The sequence below is a fragment of the Eurosta solidaginis genome, chromosome 4 (genome assembly GCF_040869045.1).
Source record: "Eurosta solidaginis isolate ZX-2024a chromosome 4, ASM4086904v1, whole genome shotgun sequence".
Classification (NCBI taxonomy): domain Eukaryota; kingdom Metazoa; phylum Arthropoda; class Insecta; order Diptera; family Tephritidae; genus Eurosta; species Eurosta solidaginis.
In genome coordinates, this window is record NC_090322.1 from 118,716,584 (window position 1) to 118,735,880 (window position 19,297).

Below are 19,297 nucleotides of genomic sequence, written 5' to 3' on the forward strand. Positions count from 1 at the left end.
CATTGCTCGGGGAGAATACTGGGCGAGATGTCCCTGACCGCCAAAACGCCCAGACAGAAAAGGTCCAATTGGTAGGTTTATAAAAAAAAGTCAAATTGTAATTTGGCAAAAAAAATGTTCTTGTTGGTTCATTGTGGACGAATATCCGAAGCATGGGAGCGACCTATCAATTTCCCGTTTAGGTCCTCGAGATCATACAGTGCATTGCCTATTTTTCGGAGCACGCGACACTTAAGGTATTTTGGCAAGATTTTGGCGTTAATGCCCTGTTTGAAGTTACTTAAGGCAAAGATTTTCCGGAAAACTTCCTGACCTTCCTTGTAGTTGACTTGTCTAGAGCGCTTGTTATAGGTGTTTATTCCCCTATCCTTGGCCTGATCTAAATTTCTACGGATCTGCTAACGAATATTAGTCAACTTGTCAGTTCTGCTCACTATCGTAACCTGGTCTTCCCGAAGGCTGCCGAGTTTCTCTAAAATATTGTACGCTGCGGCGTGTTGGACCATATTTTGGCCATATAATGCAAAATAAGGAGAGCACTGAATCGCCGTATGAAAATCACTTCTCAAAACTGATAAAATCTCGGGTATATGCTTATCCCAATCGGTATGGTCAGGTTTATCTTTCAGGAAAATTCTAATCTTCGAAACAATTTCTCTATTAACGCGCTCGGACGCGTTTGCTTGAGGAGAATATAACCTCACGTGCGTCAACCCGTAATTTACTAAAAATTGGTTCATTTCCTTAGAGATAAACTGTTTACCATTGTCACTATGAATAAATTCAGGGACCCCTACAGCTGGAAAAATTTCTGAAGCGAAGTAATTTATAACGTTTACAGTGGGTTTTAGCCAAACGTATTTTGATAGATGGTCTAATACTATAAAAAGAAATTGGTTTCGCCTCTTAGATCTCGGATAAGGCCCTAGAAAATCGCAATATAATCGCTGAAATGGTCTCTCGGAGGCAAAGGTATTCCCTATAGGCGGTCTCGACTGTTGATTAGTGGGTTTTACTGCCTTGCAAGTGTCACAACGCTGGACGTATTCCCTGACGTCCTTAGCCTGCTGCGGCCAGAAGTACTTCTGCCTAACACGTTCTAAGGTTTTCTGCCAACCGCCATGGTAACTCCGGTTAGCGTCATGTGCTAATCTCACTGCTCCCTCAGTCAACCCTTTTGGCAACCACAAACGTCACAGCGAGTCTTCTTCCCCTTCCACCCCCTTACGAAATTTAACCCTTTTGAAAATTACACCGTCCACCACTTGTAAGTCCGGAAGCGATTCCTCGTTTTCGGCGACGGTCCGAATCAAATCTAGATATTCGTTAATGTTGAATTCGGAAGAGACTAAATCTATTTCCCCGGGTGTGGTAGTGAAGGTTAACTCATCAGCATCAAACCGCGAAAGCGCATCGGGTACTACATTCAGGGTGCCTTTCCGGGTTGGCCAAGACAGGAGCGGAACTCAAAGCTACTTTTAGTTTTTCGAAGGCCTCTATTGCTTCAGAGGTAAACTTGGACGGGCCTGATGCCTTACGGAGACAGTCGGTCAAACCTGCCAAGTCAGCAAAATTGGTAATAAATGCCCTGTACCAATTCGCCATGCCCACAAACCTACGCACCTGCCGAGGGGATTTAGGGATCGGAAAGTTTTGTATCGCTTCTATTTTTCCTGGATCCACTTTCAAGCACCCGCTGCCTATCAAGTACCCTAAGTATCGTATTTCCTTCTGACAAAATTTACTTTTCTTTACGTTTATTGTCAGACCTGCGTCTGTCAAAGATTTTACCACTTTTGCCAATTTCTTCAAAATTTGTACTACATACCATCAGGTCCAGGTAGACGAAGACATTCTCCCGCAGACGCGAAGGGATTGCCTTGTCCATCAGTCTACCCATAGTTTGCGGTCCATTGCATAGACCAAATGGCATTACCTTGAAGTGGTACAGAGGCCTCCCCGGAACTGCGAATGCTGTTTTTTCCTTGGAGGACTCTGTCAATTTGATCTGGAAGAACGCGTCCTTCAGATCAATGCCACTAATAAAATGCGTATCTTTCAGTCTGCTCAATAAGCCGTAGATATGAGGCAGGGGGTATGAGTCCTTCTTAGTTACCGCGTTGACCTTCCTGGAATCTATGCACAGCCTAACTTTACCTGGTTTCCGAACCAGTACCACAGGACTACACCACGGAGAGTTTGATTCTTCTATAACTCCCAATTCGAGTAACCTGTCTAATTCGCTAAAAGCTTCGGCTTGCCTCGGTGGCGAAAGAGGGAAATGTTTGCTTTTTATAGGAACGGCATCACCTGTGTCAATGTGATGCTCCACTAACTTTGTTTGCCCCAGACCTAACTTTTCGAATGAGGGGAACGTCTCTATGACTTTTTGTAATTCTATTCTCCGGGTTGGCGACAAATCATGGAGATTAAGTTCTTCGTCCTTTTCATTTCTAATCTCTATGCACTCTATGCTTGGGAATATTTCGGGAGCTAACGCTTTTTGTCATCCGCGGTATATACGAATGCATGCAAGGGCTGATAATCGAATCCGTTATACCTTAGGAATTCTAATCCATTTTTCCCCAAGATGGAGACGTTGGCTTCCGAGTCCAACAACCCTACAATGAAGCTATCTTTTATTTTAGCCTTTACGAGAGGCCTTTCATCCTCTGTAAGCGTTAACATCGTGGCTTGCAGCATTCTACGCTCCTGTACTCTCCTGTGGTATCTTTTCCTGCACTTCAAAATATTTTCTGATACCGGGTATTGTTTAAAAATGCCATTTCTTATTTGTTCCCTTTCCTATAGACTTGGTGAAAAATGCGTCTGGAAAGCGATATCCCTATGCTGGCGTCGCAGAATTCTGGTCGGTTCGCCCATCGCGAATGAGGACGTTTGACTATCGGACTCAGAACTATTGGAATTGTCCGTGCTGTCTGGGAAGGTTATTATTACATGTGAGGATTCTTTCGCCAGGGTACTACTGCACCTTGGAAGCTCACCACCTCCATGCAACTCGGTACCTGCGAGGGATCCATCCTCTGGTTCGGTGCACGGGACGACGCCTCGAGCACTGGCTGGTGTGGGAGCTGATGCCGAACAAGGTTCCCCCACCTTCTCGCTCGGGTACTGGTTTCCCTGCCTGCGATGGTCCCTAGGGCATTTTTGAGTTAATACTCCCCTATGGCCACATTTAAAACAAAAAGAATTCCTAATGGGTTCCGCACAGTATATATAAGAGTGGCCCATTGCCTGGCAATTCCAGCATTGGATTCCTGAATAGTCCAGTCTCCTGCTGCGTCGATATTCCAGCGCCTCTGTCTGCGGATCCACTTCACAATTCTCGCTTTCCATCCTCATGTCCGGGGTTGTCACACGGGCTTCGTTCACATGCCGTCCTGGGTAAGTGGCTCCCAACAGCTTGCTTTCCTTCAGCACTTGCTCTCCTCTGCGTGCTACATCGCGTAGGTCATGAAGGGTCCTTACATCCGCGTTGAAAAGCATCAGCTTAAGGCTACTGTTGACGTTCCTTTTTATGATGTTAATCAGCAATACCTCTGACATGGGTTCTCTTAAGCGTGCGTTCAAGGAGATTATGTCCGTGTGGAATACGTCATAGCGCTCACTTGCTTTTTGCTTCCGCATGGAGATCTCCATCATGATCTCGTGGTCAGTTTTTAGAGTACCGAACTCTCTCTTCAAGGAATAGCACAAAAAGGCATATGTCGCGCTTGGGTTCTGTTTTGTGAACAACCAGTACCACTCTTCGGCCCGTCCAGAAAGGAATAAGTGGAAACTAGCCATTATTTGTTCGTCCGTGCATTGTGTGCGCTCACACAGAGTGTTTAGCTTAAAAAGAAAATCTGCCACGCTTCCAGTACCGTCGAACGATATCTTCCACTCTTGAGGTTTCACTACTATGCTGCTCGGAGCAGGGTACACCGGTGGTACTACTGTTGGAAGTGGGTTACGTTCCATTCTATTCGCCTTCCTATTCAAATTTATGGGCCGCTGCGCAGATTCGAGCGCGGCGATAAGCTGGTCCATATTGTTTCGGATTGACCCCATCTCCCTCCGCATCTCTTCCTGCGAGATCTTGAACAGCTGGTGTAACACTTCCACCCACGAGTCCTCACGAGGAGCTTCGTTATATATCCCTGGGGTATTCGTCCGGTCACTTGCAGCTTCTCTAATATTTCCCATTCCATAGTTTGGTGGTAAAGCACCAGCTCCATCCGGTGCGTAGGTCGACACATTGGTCATTAGCCCCGAGATATCATGCGCGTTTAGTAGGGGCGCGTTCAAATTACTGGTACCTGCAGGTCTATCCAATTTTTCGCGGTGGTCGCTCAGGTCCGAGCCTGTATGAGTCCCCGCGGGATTTCCGTACTGCCCCCCTACTGGGGTGTGCACCACCAAGGGACGCTTGGCCTTGGAAAAGGCCCCCCTATTATTAACACCCCGGTGCTGGTTACCTCGAAAATTTCCCGCACTCCCGAACGGAGTATTCTGGCCCGGTTGCCCAAATGACTGGTCACGCGACATTATAATCAGGGAAAAGATATAATTTGTCAAATCCTAGTATCTGTATTAAAAAACTTTTTATTTACAGCCAAACGTATGGCAGTTGGGGGTTAGGGCAAAGGTCAGAATTCACCCCTCCTTACCTTATATTCTAGGCGATGATTCGATTAAAAAAAAAAAGTGTATATATATAAAAAAAAGAAGTTTTAGCGCGAGGGAACAAAAAAAATTTCGCGAGAATAAATACAATAATCACGTTGGTCCGATAATCGTGTCAAAAAAAATGTTAAGCTGAAAAAGGAAGTGGTTAGTTGAATATATATCCTATATGAACAATGGGAATGCTGACATTCCATCCCCAGAAAGCAGTAAGGCTACAGGGAAAAGAAGAAAAAACAACACAAATCAATTCATACTTGTCCCTAATGCTCCCCACCCCAATGCGAGGGGTCTTAAGGCGCCCCCTCCGAGACTGGTTGGGGCCACAAGGGTCAGTTCCAGGCACACACGGGTTGGTCTCAACACACCCAGCCGCAACGCAGGGGCAGTCTCCAGGGGCTCACCCCTGGGACTGGTTGGTGGTGTTGAGGCCTCCCGTTCATCCGCACTGGACACCCCTCCTGCCGCCGCCGCAATGGGTGGAGCGGTTTCGGAGCCGCTCCCCCAGTCTGGTGGGACAGGAAGGAGTGCCACTTTGAATCCCAGCTCAACCCGTCACAATCCAGGGGGCACTATGTGTTGCCACCTGAGACGTGGGATGAGCTGGGGTCCTACAACTCACACACTCACGCACTCACACCAACGACACAAATTCGGCAAAAGGGAAAAACTATAAAATTATTTTACATTATAAAAAAACCCCAATTAGCGGACGTATATATTTCCCAGTCGACTAACGGACGACATCCGGAAAACTAAAATCCCAATTACTAAAAAAAATAAAGTGCGTTCAGCACTGCCTCATCGGGTGAATACAAAAATCCGGAGGACTGACGTTAAGTCCAGTGGATCCCTCAGCTACCGGAGACGATGATCTTTTCGGACACCCTGATCCGTTCAACCATCCCACCGCAACGCAGGTGGCTGCTCCTGCGGCTGCTCACCTCAGACTGGTGGGATGGTCAACTTCACAGTTTGACCAGGAGTGACCCTCGTGCCCCACGTTGGGCGCCATCTGTTATGGAATCGCATCTTCTACGGGAGCAGCAAGGAAGGCAGTCGGCATGATCTGGTGGTGCACAGTGGCTAGTCATGTCGGCTGGGCGGGGTCCCTGCCAACCTTACTGTTCATGCGCCATAACATAAAAAGTTCCTATCATGCCTTTAAAAAAACTGCGCAGAGCCGACTCAAAACGCTTATAATTCAAAATTAAAACGACATCCGGCCGAACCGGATGTCACGGACAGAACGTTAAACATTCAAAAATTTACAATGCAAAAAAAAGCTAAACGCAAAAAAAATTACCGAACCGGACATGGCCGGTTACTAACGCTGAAAGTCAGACATAAAAAAACGCTGAAAAATTAAAATAAAAAAAGAAAAGGGCCGAATATAACTTGGGGGCGCCGCGGGTGTTGTTGCGACGCCCGGTGCTTATCCCACCCTCAAATCCATGGCCACCGACGCACCTGTATTTCGGTGGCTCCTTACCTGTCCTACCTAGTGCCTTCTAAATAATTATGGAATTCAGAATTCCCATTTTAAATTACAATTTTATTTAGATATCATTCCAAAAAAAACTAAAATATATAGTATGTTTACTTGCGAAGTTGCAAATCAAAGAAGCTCTTATATATCTATGTATGTATAATTGCATTAATCTTCGATAAGGGCAAATGAAAATGGTTGAACACTTTTAATTAAAATGTGTATATAGCATAAGGATTATTCTGTAGTCTTTAAAAGCTAGATGTACATATACGGTCAATGCATTAATCATGATTAGGCGTTTGATATCAAATCCTTAATTTTTTTTCCATTTGATTTTAAATTTAATAGGGATTTTTAATTTTAATTATCCAATTTGGGGTTAGCCTTAAATATTAACGTTTCGATAATCATGAACAGATGTGGCTAAAAGGTCAATGCTTATTGGCCGTCACTCAATAGTTTCGCCTTTCAAAAGTGTGCTCCCTTATAATCTAAGCATATTTAAATGAACACGCCCTAGGCGTCATATACGTATTTACTATCGAAAAAAAATTCTTTTAAAAAAACGTGAATGAAGTTCATATAATCTTAGGTGTTTTTCGTTTCTACCCTTTTTGCATATACATACATTCAGGCATATCGCAAATGGGGTTATGAGTAAATACGTGCTTTATACATATATCTAGTTCCCTCGTTGAGTTGAGAAACCCGGTCAATTGAACAAGTCAGAATGGAACGACCCACTCTAATATAGATAGCAAGTATTTTCCCCCCCTTCTGAAAATTTTTTTTTTTTGAATGTTGCCATATGCCTACATTTATGTATATTTTAGGTAGCGTCAATTCTAAATCTAATATAAATTCATTTTTCCTTTGAATGTTGGCATATACCCACATTTATGTATATCTGTGATGGTGTTAATTCAGAATCTACTGACCATTCAGTTCTTCCTGATGTTGGCATATGCCTACAGTTATGTATATTTTAGATAGCGATAATTCCATCTAATATACATTCATTTCTTTTCCAATGTTGGCATATACCTACATTGAGGTGTATTTAAGATAGTTTGAATTAAAAACCTAATATGAATTCCTTAAACTTCAGGTAACCAAAAAAAAAATAGTGTTTTCCGTATTCGGAACGAACTCACCAGGTTCCAAACGTTGTTGTTGTTGTAAGTGCTGTTGCAGCAGGCCTACATTCGGCGGCCCTGCTGTTGTTGTTAACTCTGGTGTTGCAGCAGGCCTATGTTTAGCGGCCCTGCTGGTGGTGCTGCGCTTGTGGTTGCGTGGACGAGGTGGTGGATTTGGCGCTCGGTTTTGGCGTGCGAGGTTGTTATCGTGACCGCCTGTTTGGTGGTTGCGCGCGATTAATGGTGATGGTTATTGGCCGCCTGTTTTAGTGGGCTGAATCGAAAGGTGGTCGCCTGCTTGTGGTGGCAGGTCGTCGGGCGTTGGTGGTGGTGGTTATTGCGCAAAAGGAGTTGTGTTAATTAGTTTATGCTGCAGCGAATTCGTGAAGTTCGCTTTTCAATATTGCTTTATTGCAGTAGTTGGTTTTAAATAGGTTAAGGCTTCTGCGAAACTCAAAGGATGGCTGTGAAAGTTTTGTTGCGGCTGAGTGTATAGTGTTCGGTTACAACCGAGCTTAGATGCCTTTACTAGTTTTCAATTAAATTACCTCCCGCGCAGACAATTATTTGGTGCTCGTATTATTTATAAGAATTTGCTTATAACTCCGGACTTCTTTGCGTCTTGCACGTTTTCTTCAAGGGCCTTTGGTCGCTATTCTTCCGTATTTTGGTACACATAAGTGCAAACTATCTCCGCTTTAAATCGATAATCACATTTAACCGGTCATTGCGTACATTTTTGTTAAACCCCACTTATTTGTGCACTTTTTATTATAATTCTTATAATGAGTACTGCCTTCGGGACGTCAATATCCAACTCGAATCTTTTTTTTTATTAGTATTGAGTATTCATAGCAAAATTTTCTAGAAAGTTCTAGAGTGCATGGGGCACTTCCGCGTGGGCGAGCAGCGCACAAACCGACCAATACCTCCTGAGAACCACCACGCTTTCCTTTGGCTTCTTCGTTTTATTGCCTTTATATCGTGCACGATTTTTTTTTGCTGATTTTTGTAGTTTGACCAGCTTGTCCTGCCTTGAAGTTTTTTCTTTGTTGATTTTGTTATTTCGCATTCGATGATGTCCAGATTATCATCAGAATAGTTCCGGGTGTTCTCGAAACAGTTTTACTTACCAGCAAAAAACCGGAAAAAAGAAACAACCACCGCACAGCAAACGACGCCACGTTTTTTCTTTTTTCCTCCTAGGGATGGGAAAAAACCAGTTATCTCCTTGTGGGGGCCATTATCGAATGGTTCATTGTTATGGTTAGCTCATCCCTACAGCACTATACATGTCGCGTTCCGGTTGTCAAACCTTTGTATTGATGTTAGGTGAATGGAACGTAGAGAAAGCGTAGAACTTTGCAAATTTTGTGTATTGTGGGAACGTCGTGCGCTAAATTAGGTAAAATTTTACAACCACGACAGTGCATAATTGCCAATGCTTCGGTTGCATTTTGCGTTTGCCATCTCCTTTTGACAATCTCTATGCCAGTACAATGAAACGAGTAAAATCAGCTGATGAGATGAGCCACCTACACCATTGCGCCAGGCGTTATTGAAAATTCGTCAATATCATGGGAATTTTTGGCGATGCCACCCGCACGAAACTAACAAAATTTTGCTTTAACCATCTAGGCAGACATGAGTGAGGGTGAATCCTACCTTTTCCCTATCACTAGCCAACTGGTACGTTCCAAGGTTGAATCTCCCAAGTGGACCATAACACATCAAAAGGCAGATGCTCACCTAAATGGCCTCCTGCACCACCAATAGTGACATCATAAGGCAGAGGCCCACCTAAACGGCCTCCTGCACCACCAATAGTGACATCAAAAGGCAGAGGCCCATCTAAACGGCCTCCTGCAATACCAACAGTGTCCACAAAAAGGCAGAGGCCCACCTAAACGGCCTCCTGCAGCATCAACAGTGACAACTGAAAGGCAGAGGCCCATCTAAACGGCCTCCTGCATCACCAATAATGACATCATAGGGCAGAGGCCCACCTAAACGGCCTCCTGCACCACCAATAGTGACATCAAAAAGCAGAGGCCCACCTAAACGGCCTCCTGCAGCATCGGCAGCGACAACAAAATGCAGAGGCTCACCTAAACGGCCTCCTGCAGCCACAACAGCGACAACAAAAAGGCAGAGCCAATCTAAACGGCCTCCTGCATCACCAATAGTGACATCATAGGACAGAGGCCCACCTAAACGGCCTCCTGCACCACCAATAGTGACATCAAAAGGCCGAGGCCCATCTAAACGGCCTCCTGCAATACCAACAGTGTCCACAAAAAGGCAGAGGCCCACCTAAACGGACTTCTGCAGCATCAACAGTGACAACTAAAAGGCAGAGGTCCACCTAAATGGCCTCGTGCAGCATCGGCAGCGACAACAAAAGGCAGAGGCTCACCTAAACGGCCTCCTGCAGCCACAACAGCGACAACAAAAAGGCAGAGCCAATCTAAACGGCCTCCTGCATCACCAATAGTGACATCATAGGACAGAGGCCCACCTAAACGGCCTCCTGCACCACCAATAGTGACATCAAAAGGTCGAGGCCCATCTAAACGGCCTCCTGCAATACCAACAGTGTCCACAAAAAGGCATAGGCCCACCTAAACGGCCTCCTGCAGCATCAACAGTGACAACTAAAAGGCAGAGGCCCTTCTAAAGGGCCTCCTGCATCACCAATAGTGACATCATAGGACAGAGGCCCACCTAAACGGCCTCCTGCACCACCAATAGTGACATCAAAAGGCCGAGGCCCATCTAAACGGCCTCCTGCAATACCAACAGTGTCCACAAAAAGGCAGAGGCCCACCTAAATGGCCTCCTGCAGCATCGGCAGTGACATCATAAGGCAGAGGCCCACCTAAACAGCCTCCTGCAGCACCGGCAACGACAACGGCGAGCAACACCAATGGCCTGCAGCCTGACTTGGGTGAGTTCGTTCCAAAAAAAAAAATATATAATAAACTGAAAATGAAATTTCAAAATTAGAAAAGTTAGAAGCTAGAAAAAAAAAGAAAAATGTGCTTAGCTTAATTGAACACAATCTAATTAAATAATCGTAAATTGGGAGTTAGGAAACTAAAGTTGCAGATAGATCGGAAACGAAAAAAAAGCAAAATTATTTCAGTTAATGAATTTAAACCGACCACCGTGGCCACCGTGGTGTGATGGTAGCGTGCTCCGCCTATCACACCGTATGCCCTGGGTTCAACTCCCGGGCAGAGCAACATCAAAATTTTAGAAATAAGATTTTTCAATTAGAAGAAAATTTTTCTAAGCGGGGTCGCCCCTTGGCAGTGTTTGGCAAGCACTCCGGGTGTATTTCTGCCATGAAAAGCTCTCAGTGAAAACTCATCTGCTTTGCAGATGCCGTTCGGAGTCGGCATAAAACATGTAGGTCCCGTCCGGCCAATTTGTAGGGAAAATCAAGAGGAGCACGACGCAAATTGGAAGAGAAGCTCGGCCTTAGATCTCTTCGGAGGTTATCGCGCCTTACATTTAATTTAAACCGAATGGAAGGAAAATAAATAGAAAACTTAAGTTTAAAATAGATTAAGATAAGGCAGGTTTGGCTATATTAAATAAAACTAAGGGTAAGGATAATTTTAAATAAGACTACCCTTACTTAACTAGATAAGAACAAAAAGAAAGGGAGAATGAATAGAAATAAAGAGAAAACTTTTAATTAATAAGCAAAACACAAAGAAAAGGGGTGAAATATATAAACTTAAAATTAGGGAAATAACAAAGAAAATTATTTGCGCGTATACAAATGAAATAACGAATATGAAATAAAATAAAATAAGATTAAATTAAATTAGAATAAAACTACATTAAAATAAATTAAAGTACAATAAATATATACAGGAAATAAATAAAACAATAAATACCTAAATACAATTAATACATAAATAAATACAATAAATCAATAAAATAAAATAAACAAATAAAATAAAACCTCGTGAAAAAGTGAATTATTAACAAAACAAAAGGCCAATTATAAATGAATAGCAAATGGACGGGGCCATACAAATAACTAAATTTAAACTAAATAATTAGGAACATATTAGGAAAAGAGAAGAAAGAAACTTAAATTAAAATTTTTTCTGGTATTATTAGTTTTGCATTCAGTAGTTAACGTAAACATCTGATATGGCTTTTTATTTATTTTGAGCCTTTTGCATATTTATACATACCAGCAATTTTGATGAAATTTTTCAATTTTATTGAGTTATTTTGAGATTATTTTTGTTTAATAAAAGTGCGTAAACAAAATGTAAAATCATCAGTTAGGGTAACTTATAAACAAAAAGAAAATATTTCAATATTTTTGTATTTCTATTATACCTATGTCCTAGTAATGTATATAGAATAAATGTTATATAAAATGGGAATACTGATTATTTTGTTGATTTAGAAGGCACATAGGGAATTCAGGTAAGGGGCCACCGAAAAATTCAGGTGCATCGGTGGCCATGGATTTGAGGGTGGGTCAATCACCGGGCGTCGCAACAACACCCGCGGCGCCCCCAAATATATTCGGCCTTTATATTTTTCGTTTTGATTTTCAGTTTTTTTTTTTGTCATTTTGATTTTCTGCGTTTGGTAACCGGTCATTTCTGGTTCGGTAAATTTTTTTTTGCGTTAGTTTTTTTTTGAATTTCGTTTTGAATATTTAATGGGTTGTCCGTGGCATCCGGTTCGACTGGATGTCGTTTTCTTTTGAATTTCAAGCGTCTTGAATGAGTTCTGCGCGCTTTTTGACGGTTTTTTTGACCATTTTAAAGGCATGATATGACCTTTAATCTGTTTATGGCGCAGGACAGCAAGGTTGGCAAGAACCCAGCCCAGCCGGCATGACCCATGTGCACCAAGATATCATGCCGACTGCCTTCCTTGCTGCTCCCATAGAAAATGCGTTTCCATAACACATTGCCTTTGCGTACCTACTATGTCTATAAGCACCTTAGTATGACAATGATACCCAATGCGCGCGGTAATGATGTAAGTTTATTAGTTTTTGTTTTATCATATGTAACTCAATGTTTAATTGTTAAAATTCAAAACGTGTTCAATGCAATATTGAACTTGACAAAAAGGGAAATTTGTTTTATCACTTACGTGGATGGCAGGAACAAAGTCCGATTGAGATTTTCTGGTAAATGCTGGAGCACCCTACCTTCTGGTGGCAATTACAAGGGATTGTAGATCAATTTACTTTCGTAGTATGATATGGTCGCTGAAACCTTTTACTTCCACAAAATTAACTAAAACTCAGACCTTTTGGGTTTACAATTATTATTGTATAAATAACTTTAATTTTAGTTTTATAATTTAAGTACAAAGCTTAATTAGAGTGAAAAATGTATTTCTGTATCCAGTGAAAATATAGAGATGAGTGTTTTGTCACTTGCGAACGTGAAGTCAGCTGCATAGCCAAAACGTTGCAAAGCTGTGTTCCATTGGTGCTAACGAATTGGATCCTTGCCCATCTGATTCGTTTTACCCATCAGATCATTTTTTCTCCATACTGAGAAGTTTTATAAATCGATTGGTTTTTTATTTGTTGATGATTTGATAATGCGTCAAACGTACTCCCCGCGTTGCACCAAATGAAGGGGCAAATGCATAGTTGCGAAAAAGGCGAAATTAAGTTGTGTGTCGTTTTTCTTTAGACTCTTCTTCTGTTTGATTCACAGGATTAGGAAATAAGCATAGTTTATTTATAGGACGATCCAGAGTTGTGATTGCGGTTTTGACGGTAACTACTCGGGTTAACCCATCGCGACCGGGATGTAGTTTTATGACCTTCCCTAATGGCCATTTCGATGGAGGGTATCTTTCGTCGATTAGAAGGACAATTGAACCAACTTCAATGGAGGTAGTGGGCAGTTGCCATTTGTAACGCGATTGTAGTTGCTGCAAGTATTCCTTTTGCCATCTTTCCCAGAATTGTTCAGTTAGCCGCTTTGTTAGTTGCCAATGTAAAAGACGAGATTGAGGCACCTGAGCTAAACTCGGCTCAGGTAAACTGGCAATGAGTCCACCAATGAAAAAATGACCTGGTGATAGGTAGTTCATATCATCAGGATCATCCGTAATTCTGCACAGGGGTCGAGAGTTGAGTACAGCTTGAATTTGTCGTAAGGCTGTTGTAAACTCTTCAAATGAAAATAAATAACTCTTCATGACGCGTTTCAAGTGATGTTTCATTGACTTTACTCCGGCTTCCCAGTGACCGCCGAAGTTTGGAGCAGATGGTGGATTAAAACGCCATTGGGTTCCATTCTTTGATAATAAATGAGATAGGCGAGACATCTTGCTTGATGCTGAACTGAAAAGTTGTTTAAGTTCTTTGTCGGCGTCAATAAAGTTCGTTCCTTGATCACTAGTTAGTGTTTTGCTTACACCGTAGATTCCGGAAAACCGTTTGTAGGCTGCAATGAAAGCTTCAGCTGTATAATCAGTCACTAGCTCAAGATGTATGTATGAGGTAGCCGAACAAATAAAGAGAGCAACATATGCCTTATATGCAGTTCGAGTGCGACCGCGACGTTCTTTTAAGGTGAATGGACCGGCATAGTCCACCCCTGTATGCTGAAACAAACGAGCGCTATTGACTCCTGACGACGGGAGTTGTCCCATAATTTGTGGCTGGCGTTCAGCACGATATCGAGCACATACGATGCAGCGAAGAATTGATTCTCGTACCGCTGCGCGGCCGCCCAAGATCCAGAACCGTTGTCGGAGTAAGGCGAGCGTGGAACTTGTGCCTCCATGGAGCGTGCGAAGATGGATGTCTAGAATAATCAGCTTAGCTAAGTTAGGCTTTCGTGGTAAAATATATGGATGTTTCGCGTCATATGGTAACGCGGAGTTTTCGAGGCGTCCCCCAACTCGAAGAAAGCCGTCAGAGTCCACAAATGGATTGAGGTTACGAATGGAACTAGAAGTTTTTGCAACCGTGGTTTTGGTTTTAGCTAGAAGCTTTATTTCTTCCTTGAAAGCAATCTGCTGGACGAATTTTATCCAAAATTGTAAAGAATCCTGCATTTCTGCAACTGATAGCCATTTGTCATCGTTGATCATTGGGAATCGGCGAGCCTTGTTCGCGAATCGAAAACACCATGAGGTGACGCGTAATAATTTGGTTAAGTCCGAATAGTAGTCGAGTAATACTGATTCGGAATCATCAGTTTTGGTGTGAAATGTGGATTTGTCTTTCCTTTTCCTTGCTTCTGTTTCTGCTTGTTGGGATTGAGTGAATTTATTCGTCGGCCAAACCGAGCTATCCAACTTAAGCCACTGGGGACCGTGCCACCAGAGTTCGTTTGAATGCAATTGACGAGGCGTCATACCACATGATGCACAATCCGCCGGGTTTTCCTTACCCGGAACAAACCTCCAACTTGCCGTTGGTAGCCTTTCTTGAACGAAGCTCACTCGATTTGCTACAAAGTCCTTCTATTTTAAGGGTTGATTCGTGAGCCAAGTGAGTGTAACTGATGAATCAGTCCAAAGCCAGACAGATGCCGATGATAGATTGAACGCATCAATAACGTTATGTGTTAGTCGAGTGAGCAGGACTGCTGCGGTGAGCTCAAGACGAGGAATTGACATTCTGCAAACAGGAGTTAGTTTGGTCCTTGCTTGAACCAAACTCACTGTAATGTTGTCCTCATGTAAAACTTTAAGATAGACGACTGCGCTCATGGCTGCTAGAGATGCGTCAGAAAAGCCATGAATTTCGACTAAAGCAGATTTAGCAAGACCTAGATGCCGAGGAATAGTGAGAATGTGCAAGTCTTGGAGGCTAGACTCAAAATCCTTCCAAGACTTTTGCAACGAATCAGGGAGTTGTTGATCCCATTCAAGCTTGTGAAGCCAGAGATTTTGCATGAGAATTTTTGCAGTGACGACTATCGGAGAAATAAATCCTAGAGGATCAAATATTTGCGCAATCTTAGATAAGACGTTACGTTTTGTTATGGTCTTAACAGGAATAAAGTTGTTATAAAAATGAAAGCTGTCAGACTCGGGATTCCAGCTTAAGCCGAGGCTTCGAATAATTTTTGTTGAATCAAATTTGATGTTGGTTTCAGTAGCCAAGAGGTTGGGCTCCAGATGTGTGAGGATCGTCGGTTGATTGGTACTCCATTTCTGAAGGTGAAATTGACCAGCGCTGCAAAGTTGTATAACTTGGTTGACCAATTAAATGCACTCCTGTATAGTGTCAGCTCCACCGAATTCGTCGTATTCGTATCGACCGAGTGATAGCATTGGAGTCGCTAGTGGAAATCGATGTCCTTCGTCAATAACAAGCAAGAAGGGTGCACATGCTTGACCATAATTTACGGTACGGAGATGGTATTCGACTAAATCCCAATCATCCTGTTGAACCAAGACGCGACGATACATTTGTTTAACATCAGCCGAGATCACGTATTTGTAACTACGCAAATAATGTAAACCATCGGTAAGATCAGTTTGGAGTTTTTCCCCGGTGTAAACTATGTCGTTGAGTGACTTGCCGCTCATTGCTCGAGCTGAACCATTAAAAACAACTCGTAGTTTGGTAGTCGTACTAGATGGTCGGAGCACGCCATGATGAGGCAAATAATATGTGATTGATTTAGGTACGTAGCCATCAGGGACTTTGGACATGCGAAGACTGGTTTCGTAATCGTTCAAAAATTCGGTATACATTCGGGCGTATTCCGGTCTGGCGTTCAGTCGTCGATTTAAAGAAAATAGGATACAAACTGCGTTTGATCGTGAATCCCCTAATGCTGAAACGGATTGTTTCAGAGGTAATCGGACAACGTACTGTCCAGTTTCGTTGCGTGTGTGCGTCCTTTGGAAAAGCGTTTCGCACGCCTCCTCTTCTGGAGTCAACTTAGATCTTAGGGTGGTAACCTCCTCCTGTTGCCAAAACCTTCGGATGAGATTATTTATTTCGTCATCATGCGAGCAATAATGAATACGGGCTGAAGGCATTGCTGGATTTTCTGCGATTGATCCAGAAAGAATCCAGCCAAAAACTGTAGCCTGAGCGAACGGAGTATGTATTGGACCTTTCCGAAGACCGTTTTTTAAGATTTCGGAGTAGACGTCAGCGCCTAAAATCATATCAATTTTGCCAGCAGTGTTAAATGTTGGGTCAGCAAGTTGTAACCCTTTAAGGTGAGCCCATTCTGTGGATTTAGATTCTCTCGGCGGTAAAAATGCAGTAAGCTTAGGTAAAATGAATGCAGTAACAGTGCACGCGTATCGTTTTGTTGCTAATGAATTTAAGTTGACAGATACTACTCCGCGAGTGGTGGAAACAATGGAAGCGCCTACGCCAAGAAGGCTAATTGCGGCCGCTGTACGCTTCAATCGAAGAAGTTGAACCATTCTTTCACTGATAAATGACAGTTCGGAACCTGGATCAATCAATGCGCGCGCGATGTGACTCACGTGCTCAACTTGAATTTCTACTAGTGCAGTTTCTAACAAGACATTGGAGCGTTTACAAGCTCCTGCGGTGGCATGGTTGACGACAGCGGCTTCCTCAATATTGTTTGACTGCAAATCACTCGATTGAACTGTTGATGATTGTAAGTCATCAGAATCTGCTGTCACGTGGTTGACAGTCGATTTAGTAGGTTTTGATGAAACGATGTGTAACAACGTATTGTGGTGTTGTTTACACTTACGGCAGGTTCCTTTTGACGAGCAATCCTTTAACACGTGAGGGCCTAAGCAATTAAAACATAGTTGCTTTGATTTAACAAAATCTCTGCGTTCAGTAGGAGATTTTCGTTTAAAGGTTGGGCATTGAATTAACTTATGATTCTCGGCGCACAAACAACATCGCGATGATGAAGTTGACGAGGTTGTGGCATGACTTTTCGCCTTGTTACTATTTTGCGACTTAACGGAGTCATGACGATCGATGGTTTCAAGTGCAGCAGCATGAGCTTCGACGAACTTGGTGAGAGCTGAAAGGTCAGTTGGGGTTGCGGATGCACCTTGGTCAAGCGCCCATGCTTGACGTGTGGTTGAGTCGAGGCACCGAGTCACAAGGTGGACAATCATGATGTCCTAAGAGTCGACAGGAGCTTTCACAGCGGACAGGGTTTCGGAGACAGTTGAGAGCAACCCTTGTAACCCCTTTGCAGACGGCTGCGTGAGCTTTTTAATCTTAAATAAGGCTTCAAGTTGAGTTTCAATAAGAACACGTTTGTTCTCATAGCGTGCAACTAATTTATTCCATGCGGGAACGAAGTTATCAGCAGTGATTGCGAAGGTGGCTAGCAGACGCGCTGCTTCCCCGGATAAACTTCGCTTAAGATACTGTAACTTTGTGACATTGTCGAGAATCGTACTCGACCCGACAAGTGAAGTATACATATCGCTGAAAGATCTCCAATTTCTGAAGTTTCAATCGAACGTGGGAAGAACCAATTCAGGTAGTAATCTTGCTCGGGTGGATAAGGCAGGGGCTACTAAGGAAGTTTTGGCGAGGACAGATCCGTCGTGTGGATTTGCTGCGTTGAAATCAGCAAGCCTTTCTAATAAAAATACCTTTTGTTGATCGTAAACTTCGTACATACTAGCGAACACGTTGTTGGTTATGTAATCGCTATCTTTTATAACCTCAAATTTTAATGCGTATATTGATTCGTGTTCACGTTCAATTTTTTCCCAAGTGTTTTCCAGGTGGTCAAGGCGCGATTGAATCTTAATTTTGGTTAACTCCGCTACAGAGGCCTTTAATATAGGCTCAGCGGCGATTTTTAATAATTCAAAACGATTTTGTTGTAATTGGACTTTGGACACGAGGGACCTGACTTCGGCCATGTTGGGGGAACTAATTTATCAACAGGAACCGTTGCTTGTGTTCGATTAGCCAGATCAAGATATCCGGCTCGAAGGACCAGCTTGGTCAATGCAATATTGAACTTGACAAAAAGGGAAATTTGTTTTATCACTTGCGTGGATGGCAGGAGCACAGTCCGATTGAGATTTTCCGGTAAATGCTGGAGCACCCTACCTTCTGGCGGCAATTACAGTGGATTGTAGATCAATTTACTGTCGTAGTATGATATGCTGATACGCTGAAACCTTTACTTCCACAAAATTAACTAAAACTCAGACCTTTTGGGTTTACAATTATTATTGTATAAATAACTTTAATTTTAGTTTTATAATTTAAGTACAAAGCTTAATTAGAGTGAAAAATGTATTTCTGTATCCAGTGAAAATATAGAGATGAGTGTTTTGTCACTTGCGAACGTGAAGTCAGCTGCATAGCCAAAACGTTGCAAAGCTGTGTTCCATTGGTGCTAACGAATAGGATCCTTGGCCCTCCGAATCGTTTTACCCATCAGATCATTTTTACTCCATACTGATAAGTGTAATAAATCGATTGGTTTTTTATTTGTTGATGATTTGATAATGCGTCAAACAAAATGTACTGCAAAATATGTATAATGATTTCGTTGTTGAATATAGATCTCGCTCCTGAAGATGCTAGGGTGACTAGCGAAACGTCGAGCTGCAACAGTGAAGTAAAATTGTTTTATTTGCACTGAAACCCAAATAGATCAAATAGCCTACTTAACTCCAATCAATTTATTTTTGGTTTTTCGCCATATCCATAACCTAAAAATATATGTGAGTTGGTGAATTTTTTAACTTTTTGTATATTTTATTTAGGATACGTTTTGACTAAGAGACTTATTGTTTGTGGAATATATTTGTAATTTTTTGCGTTTTCCTCATTTTTATGAAAATGTCGGTAATTATGCAGTTTATGGTACCCACCGAAATTTGGACCTTTTTTTTCGAGTGAGGTATCAAAAGACGCGTATTCAAGTCTAGATCAAGAATCCGAAAGCGGAAGTTAACTTTTTTACCCGTTTAAAAGTTATCCTCGAAAAACTGTTCCATTGCGCACGTTTTGTTCCGGCACAATTAC

The 19,297-nt window shown here is 42.6% G+C and overlaps 1 protein-coding gene across 1 annotated transcript in view; it reads right to left on the reverse strand.

The window, feature by feature from the left end:
• LOC137250217 (testis-expressed protein 10) overlaps positions 1-12,747 on the reverse strand; it is a 55,130-nt gene extending 42,383 nt beyond the window's left edge. Inside the window, exon 1 of the mRNA XM_067782639.1 lies at positions 12,454-12,747. The gene's annotated coding sequence lies outside the window, so the exon portion shown is untranslated. The remainder of the gene's footprint in view (positions 1-12,453) is intronic.
• Positions 12,748-19,297: the final 6,550 nt, after the last annotated feature.